At 33.4% G+C, this 13,390-nt stretch overlaps 1 non-coding gene across 1 annotated transcript; it reads right to left on the bottom strand.

The window, feature by feature from the left end:
- Nucleotides 1-11,716: 11,716 nt before the first annotated feature.
- On the bottom strand, nucleotides 11,717-11,824 carry LOC148574922 (small nucleolar RNA R71). Its single transcript, XR_015906042.1, has one exon. It is a non-coding gene; the product is annotated as a small nucleolar RNA R71 (small nucleolar RNA).
- Nucleotides 11,825-13,390: the final 1,566 nt, after the last annotated feature.

The following is a 13,390-nucleotide window of genomic DNA, read 5'->3' as shown; positions in this document are numbered from 1 at the left end:
CAGCCTGCAAAGCCAAGGCTGGTCAGAGAATATTTACATATATATATATACGTATCCCAAGATACCCAAAATACAAAGATAAAACCTTAACTCTCCTTAAACCTCTAAGAGGGACAAAATAAACAAGTTTCTTAGAGAGAAAGCTAAGTACATATGTACATAAACTAAATATCAAAAGAACCCAGGAACCATTCTGCCTCAAAAGTCTAGACGCCTAGTGAGGAGCCTCTTGACCTGCATCTGAAAATAACAACACATTATGGGGTGAGAACCGGAGGTTCTCAACATGGTAAAGGTGCCACGCATATAAGATGTAAGGCCCTGAGAATGCCAGAGACAATCCTAGAACGCCGACACTCAGATTATAAAACTTAAAAGTATTTAACATAAAACAATAGAAGGTGGTATCTCAGTACTCTCTTATTCTAACTTAACTTAACCTTAACTCTATATCTTTCACCCTCTCCTCCGTTCTTCCATCTTCAATGGCATATCACAGATAGTTAATCAGATACAGACAAACACAAGTAGAGTACAAATACTGCAGATAACAATTACGTATTTAGTATAGAAAATACATTTAGGCACACTGAGATAATGCACAATAAGTAATTCAAGTAATATGCACATGATGCATGCCTGTCCTATGGCTGATGAGGCTCATCTGTCGGTTATCAAGTCAACCTGACAAGTCCGGTTTGCTAAACCATGGACTGTTCCCTGACGCGCATCCCCAAGAGTCTATGCATAGATTTTTATCATGCTATAAATTGCTCAGTGGGGGTCAACCTTCCCGAGAATTTAGAGTGCTCGGTCATATTTTACGTCGCAGGGTCAACAGAGTATTGAGTCTCAACCTGGAACACGTGGTGGCAAGCCATAGTACTTTACCCAAGAAACTCGTATCTCAGATCAATTGAGTATATAATGCCAAAACAATATTCATAATCATTGTAATCTTTGCAAAATCATATCATACATGCCATAATATCATATATACTCCAATTATACTCATTTCCATACTTGCTTTACCACTTTTTCTACTTTACTTCACCCTCAAGTTATCTCAATTTCCTATCTCCATCTTAATACTAGATTTCATACTATGATTTGAATCTAAAAGAATGAAAATAGAAGTTTAGAAGTTGAAAATTTGGTTTAAAAACTCAAAATCTAGTTTTGTAGAAAAACAAGGCCACGCATATGTGTGGGTCATTAGTACGCGTCGGTACGCGTTTAGGCCAAGGCACGTACGCATCCTCTGATTACGCGTACGTTTATGCGCCAAGCAGAAGCACATAGTCGTGTATGAGAAACTTGCGTACGCATAAACCCCATGGCACGCGAACGCGTCGGCCACGCGTACGCGTGGATATGCAAATTTAGCTCATTATGCGTACGCATGGGCTTATTCACATACGCAAAAGTCTCATGTCACGCGTACGCGTGGGTGACGCATACGCGTGAGTGTACTTTTTTCCAAAAATTTTTACTAAGTCTGAATCCTGCAGATTTTCCACTTTAAACCGCAAACTTTCGACGAGCATAACTTTTTTGTTTTAAAACATTTTTCATCCGTTATTCGAACGGCGTAAACTTCACGGAATCAATTTTCATACAAAACAAGTTTGAAATCATTTGGAGGTTCGAAAAGCCAAGTTATGGGTCACCAAATTCAGCCAAAAACCTAATTTCACAAAAGCTTCAAAACCTCATTTTCATTAAAACCACTCTCAATTCAATACCAAACCTGCAATTCATTGACAAGCACATCTTCCTCAACACCACAACAGTCACCATAATATACCATACCTCAAATCAACAATATCATACATAACTTCCCAAATACACCAACAAAATCATAATTCTCCAATTCAAAACTTATATATATATATATATATATATATATATATATATATATATATATATATATATTCATGTCCTCAAGTCTTTAATCATCAATGCATCAGTTATCATCCAGTCAACAAGCACCAAACCAAAACATACCTCTTATCAAGGGCACTAAGCAATAAATATACACATACGTTCCAATTTATCCTATGGTCATCTATCTTAAGTTTTCACAGAACATTACATATTAAATACGTGAAACCTAAACCATACATTGGTCGCTTTTCATGTATTGATCAAGGTAAAACACCAAAGGCACACACACACAGCCCCACTAGTCCAAATTCAACAAAGCCTTAGCACTACTCTTTTATCAAGCTTTCAATGCCCATGATTCAAGTTCCAATATACATATGTACACCTAGTTCACATATACCATACATACATATCCAATTTCAATATCTAATTCACTAAATCAAGAAATTGACTAGGGTTAGTGGTCCTTACCATACCCACAAACAAAACAATCCAAGCCCGATAAGCTCCGCAAGCTAAATCGAACCTAGAATACCAAAATTCAACAAAACTCAACATAGATGCTCACAATTTTGGAAATAAAAGGGGGATGGAGATACTGAGATGAGATTGTAACTTACCTATGAAATTGATCCAAAAGAATCGTAGAACTCGACGCGGTGGTTGCGTGACCGCGAACAGTGCGGCGATTGGAGCTCGGTGGGGCAAGATATGATAACTAGAAGGGAGCAAGGGTTGGGAAGCTCTCTCCTTCCTTCCCTAATGTTTTGAAGAGTGAACGAGGAAGAGAAGGGAAAGAGAAAGCTGTGTTATTACTTAATGGATGGGTTCGGTTGGGTTTTGGGCCCATTTTGGTCCTGGTTCAACCAGTTTTGCCCGTTCGGCCCAATCTTGGGCTAAATTATTCGAAATTAGTGTCAAAATTCTCGTTTTAAAGAGCTCTATCCTATTTTAATATAATATTTTTATTTCTAATTTTCCTTATTAAAATTCAATTTATTGACTAATTATTTACTAATTTAGCGGGGTTTACAACTAACATAAGCATCAGAGTATTTTGCAGGTTTCCATCCCGACCTAGTTCTAACTCGACGTCGATCAGGATCCCTATTACTCAAGTTCAGAAACCTTCCTTCAGGTATGAACAATTCATATCAATATTCATTTACAAACATTAATCCAAACACATGTTGTAACAACCTTACTACCAAAATGTCACGCTTCCGGCTGCGCCACTCTAATAGTGAGGGCATTATGACAACAATCATATGTTTAATAATAAGATATGAGCCTTTCAAACTTGAAACTGTATCACTATTTTTTTTACTTCATACAAACATGCATATACATATATACAAAACTTCTTACACAAGTAACTTACAAATATTATACACATACATATCATTATAATCACGACTCCTATCCCTGCTTCAAGAATATAATAATGCAGGCAAGGGAAAACTATAACTTATATATACAAATAAAAACAGCATAGCTAAGAACTTAGCAAAAACTTCGGTGAGCTTCCTCATCTGTCCTGAAAAGAGAAGTCTGTAGAGGGTGAAAACCTAACTACACGGTCTCACAACAAATAATTATCCGACAATTCAAATTCATCTTTCACTTATAAGAATTTCAATCTCAATAACATGAACAATACATACCTCACTTACCAATCAGTGCCTCAAGCCCAAACCCAACCAACAACAGCTCTAGCCCAAACATAACCAACCACACTATCATCAATTCATTACCAATACTCAGTCTCAAAACAGAATCAATCACAGGCATCAAACAGTGCAAGGTAAACACAATCAAAAAATAACTACAGCAAGTACTACAATTAACAGTTAGATAGAATTTATCAGATAGGAAAACCAAAACACTTAAGCACACCCAAACAGTAGCAAAGAAATACAGTATGATGCATGCCTGTCCTACTGGTCATGTGCTCACGTGTCGGTTAAATTGCCAGAACTTGACACATTTGGTAGCTAACCCGGACATGGTCTCTCTGTTGTGCATCCCCAGGAGGAAAAATATTCCGGTCTCAGAGGGAGAGTGCCCTGTCACATTGCAATCAGAGAGAACATGGGTGGAACGACCCACCACATCTCCAAGAGGAACATTTCAAGCTTATCACAAGCTGGTCTCAGAGGGAAAGTGCCTTGTTACCTTCTCTTGGGATGTCAATCACGCAAGCAGGATAAGACCACTGTCCTTGCTAATCAATAATAATTTTCAATCTCAAACACGCAAGCGGGATAAGACCACTGTCCTTGCCAAACAAAAATCAAATTCCAAAAATGTTCCCGATCATATTCAAAACCATAATCCTTTAAAATCTTAACCCGGAGCAATTTGGACTAAGCCACAACCCTTACATCTTACCCAAGTATTTCAAATCTCAAATCTCGTTAAAAAAGCAAGTTAAATCCATCTTTCTTTCATAAAACTCATTTTCACCAAATCAAAAGTCCCAAATTAACTTCAATAATTCATTTATTCAATTTCATTTGAAAGACCCAAAAGCATAACTCTTAAATCACTTTTGATTTTAACCAAGTATCCAAAATTACTTTTAACTTCCTTCCTAAGTTTAAAACATTCTGTTGCGCCAAATCAAATTCATTGTTTTGAAAAGCAAGTTAAATCCTCATGTTTGCTAAACCAAAAATTCCAAACTAATTTCAAAACCTTTTTAAGTTTAAAACTCCTTCAAAGGACTCAAAAATCATCCTATTTGCAATTCAAAATCTTTAACTGAAACAACATAACCATTTGTTCTTTAATAATCACTTTAAAGTTTGCTAAAACACCCCAAATCATACTTTTTTTCTTTAGTTAAATCAAATTCAAATAAAATAATTCTTCATACAAATTAACCAAAATAAAACTTTTAAATTCTCATAAAAATTTCAGTAGCATCTCCTCTAAAATTTAAACTTTACCACCCTTCTCGAGTCCTATCCAAACATCCCTCAAGCCCTTCTCAACCATTATCAAATATCAAATTATTTTCAATAATCAAACCATTCCCAAATATCAAATCATTTTCAATAATTAAATAGTTCTCAAATATCAAATCATTTTCAATCCAATACCCAAAGCAAAGAAATTAACATAACTAAATTTACAGCAAACATTTGGTCTCAATAATCAGAAATAACTACAACCAACCATTATCATAACAACTTCAAACCAAGCACAAAATCCAACTAAATCATTTCAATCGATCAATAAATCAACCAGGCAAGCAATTACATTCATTCAAAGCAACTCAGTTCAATCCATAAGACTTACGAAATCATAAAAATATATTTTTTGTATTAATATGGACTTGTAACAATTCTTGAAAGTAAAATGATGAGTTTAAGAAAAATTCCCTACCTCGAATTGTCAAAATTCAAAAGTCATAAAATGCGTCAAAACCCCTCTTTCAACTGGCTCGCAACAGCGGTAGTCATAACCACAGCTCCATAACGCTTCTGCAATAACAACAGCAACTCTAAACGCGACATGCAAGAACCGAAACTCAACTCTATTGTGATAACGTCACAAAAATCTCAGCAATATATATCGGAATAACGACTAAAAGAGTCTTCTGAGCAAAATAACTTACCACACAAAAAGGGACCAAGAATAGAGCAGCGGCAGCTCCAGGGGACTCCAACGGTGGCTGCTTTGACTATCGCGACCCAAACAGCGGCGACGGCACATGGCAGCATGAGCGCTCTTTCTCTCTCGCTCTTTCCTCGCACATCTTCTCTCTCTTCACAAACCTCCATGCCTCCAGCCACAATGACGGCGATGATGGCGTTCAGCTCGCGACGGCGACGCGAGCTCGTGGCTCCGTGGATTGGACGGCGAGGATGGCGCACACAGTGGCAGCCCGCGGGGATGACGATGACAGTGGCTCCTCGTGGCGGTCATGCTCCTCCTCCTCTCGATAACGTCAACGGTGACGGCGAGCTCCAGTGCCGCCGGTGTGGGCTCCTTCTCCCTCCTCCTCTTCTTCCTTAGCTTCTCTGTTCCTTCACTCTCTCGAGCTCTCCCTCTCTTTTCTTTCTTTCCGTATGTGGGTGTGTATGGTGAGGGGATGGCGACTGTGTGTGAATGGGAGTGAGAGCGTGAGTGTGTAGTTAGGATTAGGGTTTGTAATAGAAGTTAGAGTTTGTTTTGGAAATTTTAAGATTAAATTAAAGTAGTATAGTAATTTTAATAGAAATAAAAAGATGAAATAATAATTAAAAATTAAATTAAATATAAAAATAATTATCTTTAAAATATTATTTTATTATTAATTTATAAATTTAATTTTAAATAAATATTAATTTAATAAAACCTGTAGATAATTAAATTAATTTTTTTAATTATAAATAAACATCATAATCTAGTTTCTAAAATCTGAGTCTTACACATACTAAATCAAATAGATAAATTTTTCTTTCTCTTCTAATATGATGAATAAAGATAGAATTCATTTGAATTTGAATGGTGAATCATGGTGACGTCAATCCGTATGAGAAGGATAAATTTAATAGCAATAATGATAATATATGGACTCAAATAAAAAGCATTTAATAGTTCTCTTTGTGCTCACCACACCGCTCCATATAAAAAGCATTTAATAACAATAATGATTATATAGAAACAAATTAAATCAAAAAAATTATTTGGACCATCATTTTATGTGCTATGTTACCATATGTTGTTACCATACATTAGTTAAACATTCTATAAAAATTTCTCACCAAATAGTTGAATACACTATAAAGTTTTATATTAGATAGTCATATTATAAATACTAAAGGTTTACAAAGAAAAGAAATCATGCGAATAAAAAACACAAGGAACAAAGTTGAGAGAAAAAGAAAAATTTCAAGTGAAAATGGCTAGAAAAGAAGCTTTGGTTTTTGCTTTCTCATGCCTCATACTCGTGGCATCTGTGATATCCAGAACTATTCCAGAAGCAAATGCCAATAATACAGATGCTACACCAACGAATAAGCATGCCAAATTTCATGATAACAGTAATAAAATTGATGGTAAAGTCCTAATATCACATATGCACACATTCATATATTTTAAATCGGTTCCGCTACGTTACCAATAGCATATTGCCAACTTCTGCCAACTCTTATTTATAATTGTGTTTCATGGAAATGTGTTAGTGGATGTGTCTAATAAAAATATCTTTTTTATAGCTGAATTTAATAGAAGTGTCTTTATAGATATATTTTCTGGATGTGTCTCTTTATATATGTATTTAAAATATATTAATTATTAGACACATCCACGAACACACTTCTATAAAACACAATTATAAATAAGAGTTGGCAGAAGTTAGCAGATAATATATTGGTACCCTATACTTTTCCATTTTAAATTGATGTTCTCATTACTAGCATGCATGGTAGCTAGCTAGCAGGATCATGAGTTTCCTTTTGAGATCGTCCTATTTTACAGTTTCTTTTCTCTTTTTTAGTCATCGTTGTCATAAATGGGTCACAAAATATATTTTATGTTCCTAACATTTATAATTTTTTAATTTTATTTAATTTTGTTTTTGATATTTTTTTATGTGTCAAATTTATCATTAAACGTTTTTAATTTTGTTTTTAATGTTCTAGATGGAATTAATATCCAGTATAATTCTAACACATAAAAATATAAAAAATAAAATTAAATAAAAATAAACATTATAATATTTTTAAAAAATTATAAACTTTAAAACAAAAAACATATTTTAATTATTTGAGTTTTTATTTATAGTCACAACTGAAAACTAGCTAGGAATATAGCCAGTTTAAAGTGGCGGTTCTCAAATGTGAAATAAAAATATAAAAATAAAATATTGATTAATATTAATAAAAAGTATTGGTTCTTTTAATTTTTTTTTTGTCCTATATAACTTGGCAACGTTGCTCACTAGTTTCTAATGCCGTTAATAATGATATGACCAATTTTATGGTACTTGTTATTTAGTGTTTAAATTTTGTATAATTTTATTAATTTTTATATTTTTAAAATAAATATTAATCATTTTATTTTTTAGTAATTAAATACTATACTTTTAGACGCCATAGCATACAATAATGATGTTGGTGAGACTAAATCTTGGATATGTTTTGACACTTCACAGGTAAAGTTCGGAACTGTTGCTTGGTAATTCCGTTCTATCCCGGCTGCTATTTATGGTGCAAACCGAAGCACACATAGTTGCCGTACAACCGCATGGAGTATACTACCATGCACTATGCAGGATTTGAATAATATGTGTCCTCCATCTTAATATCGTGCTGTTGTAATAAATTAACGTGAAACAAATATCATGCATGAATATCTATTAGAACTCAAGTCTTATTGTTTTCTAAGTGATATCTTAATATAGTTATTTTGGTAATTCTTAACCAATTTATCTAATTATATTCTGTACCATAACATAATCAAGTAATTTTGATAATCAAGTAAAATGAAATTGGTCCAATAAACCATTGGTTTAAAATCATTCTAACAAAAATTTATTTACAACATAAATGCATGAATCATGCACACTTTTTAATTCTTTCCTCGTTTGAATCTCTGCTATCATGTTTGCTAAATAATTAGGGTAGATATTCTTACGAATATATGAAAACTTTCTTATTCAATTTATATTTTTGTTATAATTTTTTAAGTTTATTTTTCACTAATTCATCTGGTTTGTGTATATCTTATTTTATTGATACAATTATCATGCTACAATTAATACACTAGCATAATTATGAGTGAAATGACTAAAATATGAGCTTTTCTGAATTGGATAAGGCAAACACCTATATTATATATTATTCCTTTATTAGATGACATAATTATAATACAATAACAGAATATAGATAAGAAATTAAAATTGAAGAAGCTATGTGTTTTTGTATGGATGAACTTTTGAAGTATAATTCGTTTCTTGCATTGCTATAATACGTCTTTTTTTTAATGGAGTGAAAAGAATTCGGACGTCAAAAAATACAGTGGGTAGATACCTGCAAAAGGTATTACGACGCTCAAGTCAGTAAGTATTTAAGAGGTATAAGAATTTTATGATTATAGAATGTTAAACATGAAATAGAACTTATCATATGTGTCCTTTTTGAGATATAGAAATGGGTACTTTTTATAGGCATAGGGTTGATGAATAGAGTTGATATTATGACCGTTGGTCATTAAGTCAGAATAATGGTTATTAAATCATCCATTATAAACTTAGAACAAAAGCAAATAAAGTCAATGTATGTTTCATAATGCACATTAAAGACCGAGTTATAAGGTGACATATCACAGCCCCCAGCAAGCTTTTGTCTGTCGATCATATAATCCAAACTAAGCTTAGAAAATTAAATGAGTTATAACTCGGTAAAAATATAAGTGAATAATGATATGGTGAGCCCCCAATCTTAATCGGGTTATTATGTCGGCACTTATTCAAAAAATAATTGAGTGGCAAGAGTTATTCATTGAAGATAATTGTGTGGGGATACTTTTTCACTTAAGAACAATTTTTCATGACATGCATATAGCATTTGATTGTATGTGAACTGAAAAGTTCAGAAATAGATATCCATTGGCGGAATCGATTGTATGATCTGAGGATATAATGGTTAATTGTCTTGGGAATTTTTCCAGCCCTCAAGCTTATTGATGAATTTTGCGCTCAAAGCAATTAGTTATTGAATATTTACAATTTATAGTGAAGATCAAATGACATGAATAAGATAAATTAAGAAAATGAATATGTACAAAGTCGCAACATATATTGATATATATTGTAAAAGTAAAAGAGTTCAAAGTAGAAAAATATACCTTGAAAGTTGATAATTGTAGAAAAAAAGATGGCATATATGAATGTCATATATGTCAAATGTGAATTATTTAATTTTATTTGTTAGTATTTGAATTTTATTTCGTAGAATCTGCATTAACTTGTTAATAAAGCAATAAAATAATTAGTCATTTAATGATATAATAAATTTTGTTTAACTATGAAGTATATTTCTTATGCAAAAATAACAAATTTGCATGTTTGTAACTATTTTTTGCTTAACTTTCTGCATTGAACAAATAGTAACATAAAATTTAATAGCATAAAGTATAGAACATATATTGAAGTTTGAATATAACTAATAAATTAGTAAATATTAGTCACACAAAATATAAATGCAAAAGTATGTTGAATAAAATATATAATTTTACTTGTGTAAATAGAGAACTTTAAAAAAGTAAACAAAATTGATAAGTAAGTTTGTGCTCGAATTGATTGAAAACCGACTTTCTTCTCGGATTGGTTCATTCATCGATTATGAGATGTTAAATATTATGATACGTAAAAGTGAAGTAATTCGAATGTATAAAATACACACTTTATAAAAAGTTACGATAGATTAAAATTAAGAGGTATTAAACAAAATCTTAAACAAGATTGTTGAGATTGGTTCAAAATTTTGAATGTAAATCAAATTTTATGAACCTAAGGGGAGTAGGAATTATTTTACTCGTCCCCACAGACAGCGCCAATTGTTCTTGTGTGGATGAACTTCTGAGATATAGCTCGTCTCTTGCACTGTTGTAATACGTCTTTTCTTTAATGGAGTGAGAATAACTCGGACGTCAAAGAACACAGTGGGTAGATACCTGCAAAAGACACTTTGACGCTCAAGTCTATAAGTGTTTAAGAGATATAAGAATTCTATGATTATAAAATGTTAAATATGAAATAGAATTTATCATGTGTGTCTCTTTTTGAGATTTAGAAATCGGTGCCTTTTATAGGCATAGAGTTGATGAATATAGTTGATGTTATGACCGTTGGTCATTAAGTCACAATAATGATTATTAAGATCATCCGTTACAAACTTAAAATGAAAGCAAATAAAATCGAGTTATGACTCATAATGCACATTAAAGACCGAATTATAAGGTGACAGATCATTATGTTTATACTCTTTGACGACAAATTAAATATATATGATTATACGAATAAGAAAAATAAAAAAATATTTAACAAATTTAAAAGTATGAAAGAGTTAAAATAACATCATAAAATAACATAATTCAAACATAAATCGAACAAAAAAGGGGGAGCATTTGATTTCATATTATATGAAACAACAAAATAATAATAAAATAAAAAAATAGATTAAAATGTGCAAAGTAGAATTGAGTGCAAAGAAAAAAAATTATTTTGAGAAATTAAAAACAAAATCTAATGATAGTGAATAATTAATAAAGCCAAAATAAAACTACAAAGAAAGAAAAGAAGGATGGATACAGAAAAAAAAAAATCGTACCAAAATTTCAGGCGTTATTTACCTCTAAACCTTCTTATTATATACTATCTTTATTTAATATTGAGTCTTCATGAATACGAACCGAATCTTTAATTAACGAAACAAAATAGTTTTTACTTTTACTTACTTAATCACAAAGATATATATATCCACATAGCATTATATACATAAACTTAATCAATGATCCTCAACTACAAATCCTACCCCTCTAAAAACCAAAACAATAAACGACAAGGGGAAAATAAAATCTAATGCAGCAGAATTGCAAGTTTCATGGACTTCCATTGGAAGATCCTCATCAGTTCTTAGGTGAATTCTTGTAAATCTGTGACACTGTTAAGACCAATGGGGTTAATTCCGAAGTCTACAGACTTATGCTTTTCCCCTTTGCTGTAAGAGACAGAGTTAGGATATGGTTGGACTCACAACCTAAAGAAAGCCTGAACTCTTGGGAAAAGTTGGTCAATGCTTTCTTGGCCAAATTCTTTCCACCTCAAAAGTTGAGCAAGCTTAGAGTGGAATTTCAAACCTTTAGACAGAAGGAAGGTGAATCCCTCTATGAAGCTTGGAAAAGATACAAGCAATTGATCAGAAGGTGTCCTTCTGACATGCTTTCAGAATGGAGCATCTTATGTATATTCTATGATGGTCTGTCTGAATTGTCCAAGATGTCATTGGACCACTCTGCTGGTGGATCTCTTCATCTGAAGAAAATCCCACCAGAAGCCCAGGAACTCATTGAAATGGTTGCAAATAACCAGTTCATGTACACTTCTGAAAGAAATCCTGTGAATAATGGGATGGCTCAGAAGAAAGGAGTTCTTGAGATTGATACTCTGAATGCCATATTGGCTCAGAATAAAATATTGACTCAGTAAGTCAATATGATTTCTCAGAATCTGACTGGAATGCAAGCTGCATCTGGCAGTACCAAAGAAGCTTCCTCTGAAGGAGAAGCTTATGACCATGAGAATCCTGCAATGGAAGAGGTAAATTACATGGGAGAATCCTATGGAAACACCTATAATCCTTCATAGAGGAATCATCCTAATTTTTCATGGAAGGATCAACAGAAGACTAATCAAGGCTTCAATAATAATAATGGTGGGAGAAATAGGTTTGGCAATAGCAAGCCTTTTCCATCATCTTCTGAGCAACAGATAGAGAATTTTAAGCAGAGCCTCTCTGACTTAGCAACCATAGTCTCTGATCTATCTAAGACCACTCTCAGTTTTATGACTGAAACAAGGTCCTCCATCAGAAATTTGGAGGCACAAGTGGGTTAGCTGAGTAAAAGAGTTACTGAAATCCCTCCTAGTACTCTACCAATCAATACAGAAGAGAATCCCAAGAGAGAGTGCAAGGCCATAACTATAACCAAAGTGGCCGAACCTGGAGAGAGCAAAAAGGCAGTGGTTTCCAGTGAGGAAGACCTTGTTGGACGTCCACTGACCACTAAGGAGTTCCCTAATGAGGAACCAAAGGAATCTGAGACTCATACAGAGACCATAGAGATTCCACTGAACTTACTGTTGCCATTCATGAGCTCTGATGAGTATTTCTCCTCTGATGAGGATGAAGATATTATTGAAGAGCAAGTTGCTCAATATCTAGGAGCAATCATGAAGCTGAATGCCAAGATATTTGGTAATGAGACTTGGGAGGATGAACCTCCATTGCTCATCAATGAACTGAATGCTTTGGTTCAACTGAAATTACCTCAGAAGAAACCGGATCCCGAAAAGTTCTTAATATCCTGTAACATAGGCACCATGACCTTTGAGAAGGCTCTGTGTGACTTGGGATCAGGAATAAACCTCATGCCACTCTCTGTAATGGAGAAACTAGGGATCTTTGAGGTACAAGCTGCAAGAATCTCACTAGAGATGGCAGACAAATCAATGAAACAGGCTTATGGACTGGTAGAGGATGCCTTAGTGAAGGTTGAAGGCTTTTACATCCCTGCTAATTTCATAATCCTAGACACTGGAAAGGAAGAGGATGAATCCATTATCCTTGGAAGACCCTTCCTAGCCACAGCAAGAGCTATGATTGATATGGACAGAGGAGAGTTAGTCCTTCAATTGAATGAGGACTACCTTGTGTTTAAGGCTCAAGGATCTTCTTCTGTAACCATGGAAAGGAAGCATGGAAAGCTTCTCTCACTACAGAGTCAAACA

The sequence above is a fragment of the Arachis ipaensis genome, chromosome B2 (assembly GCF_059453495.1).
Source record: "Arachis ipaensis isolate K30076 ecotype BB chromosome B2, ASM5945349v1, whole genome shotgun sequence".
NCBI lineage: Eukaryota > Viridiplantae > Streptophyta > Magnoliopsida > Fabales > Fabaceae > Arachis > Arachis ipaensis.
Note: the sequence above shows the minus strand (reverse complement) of the source record. Positions and strands in the feature narration are given on the sequence as shown.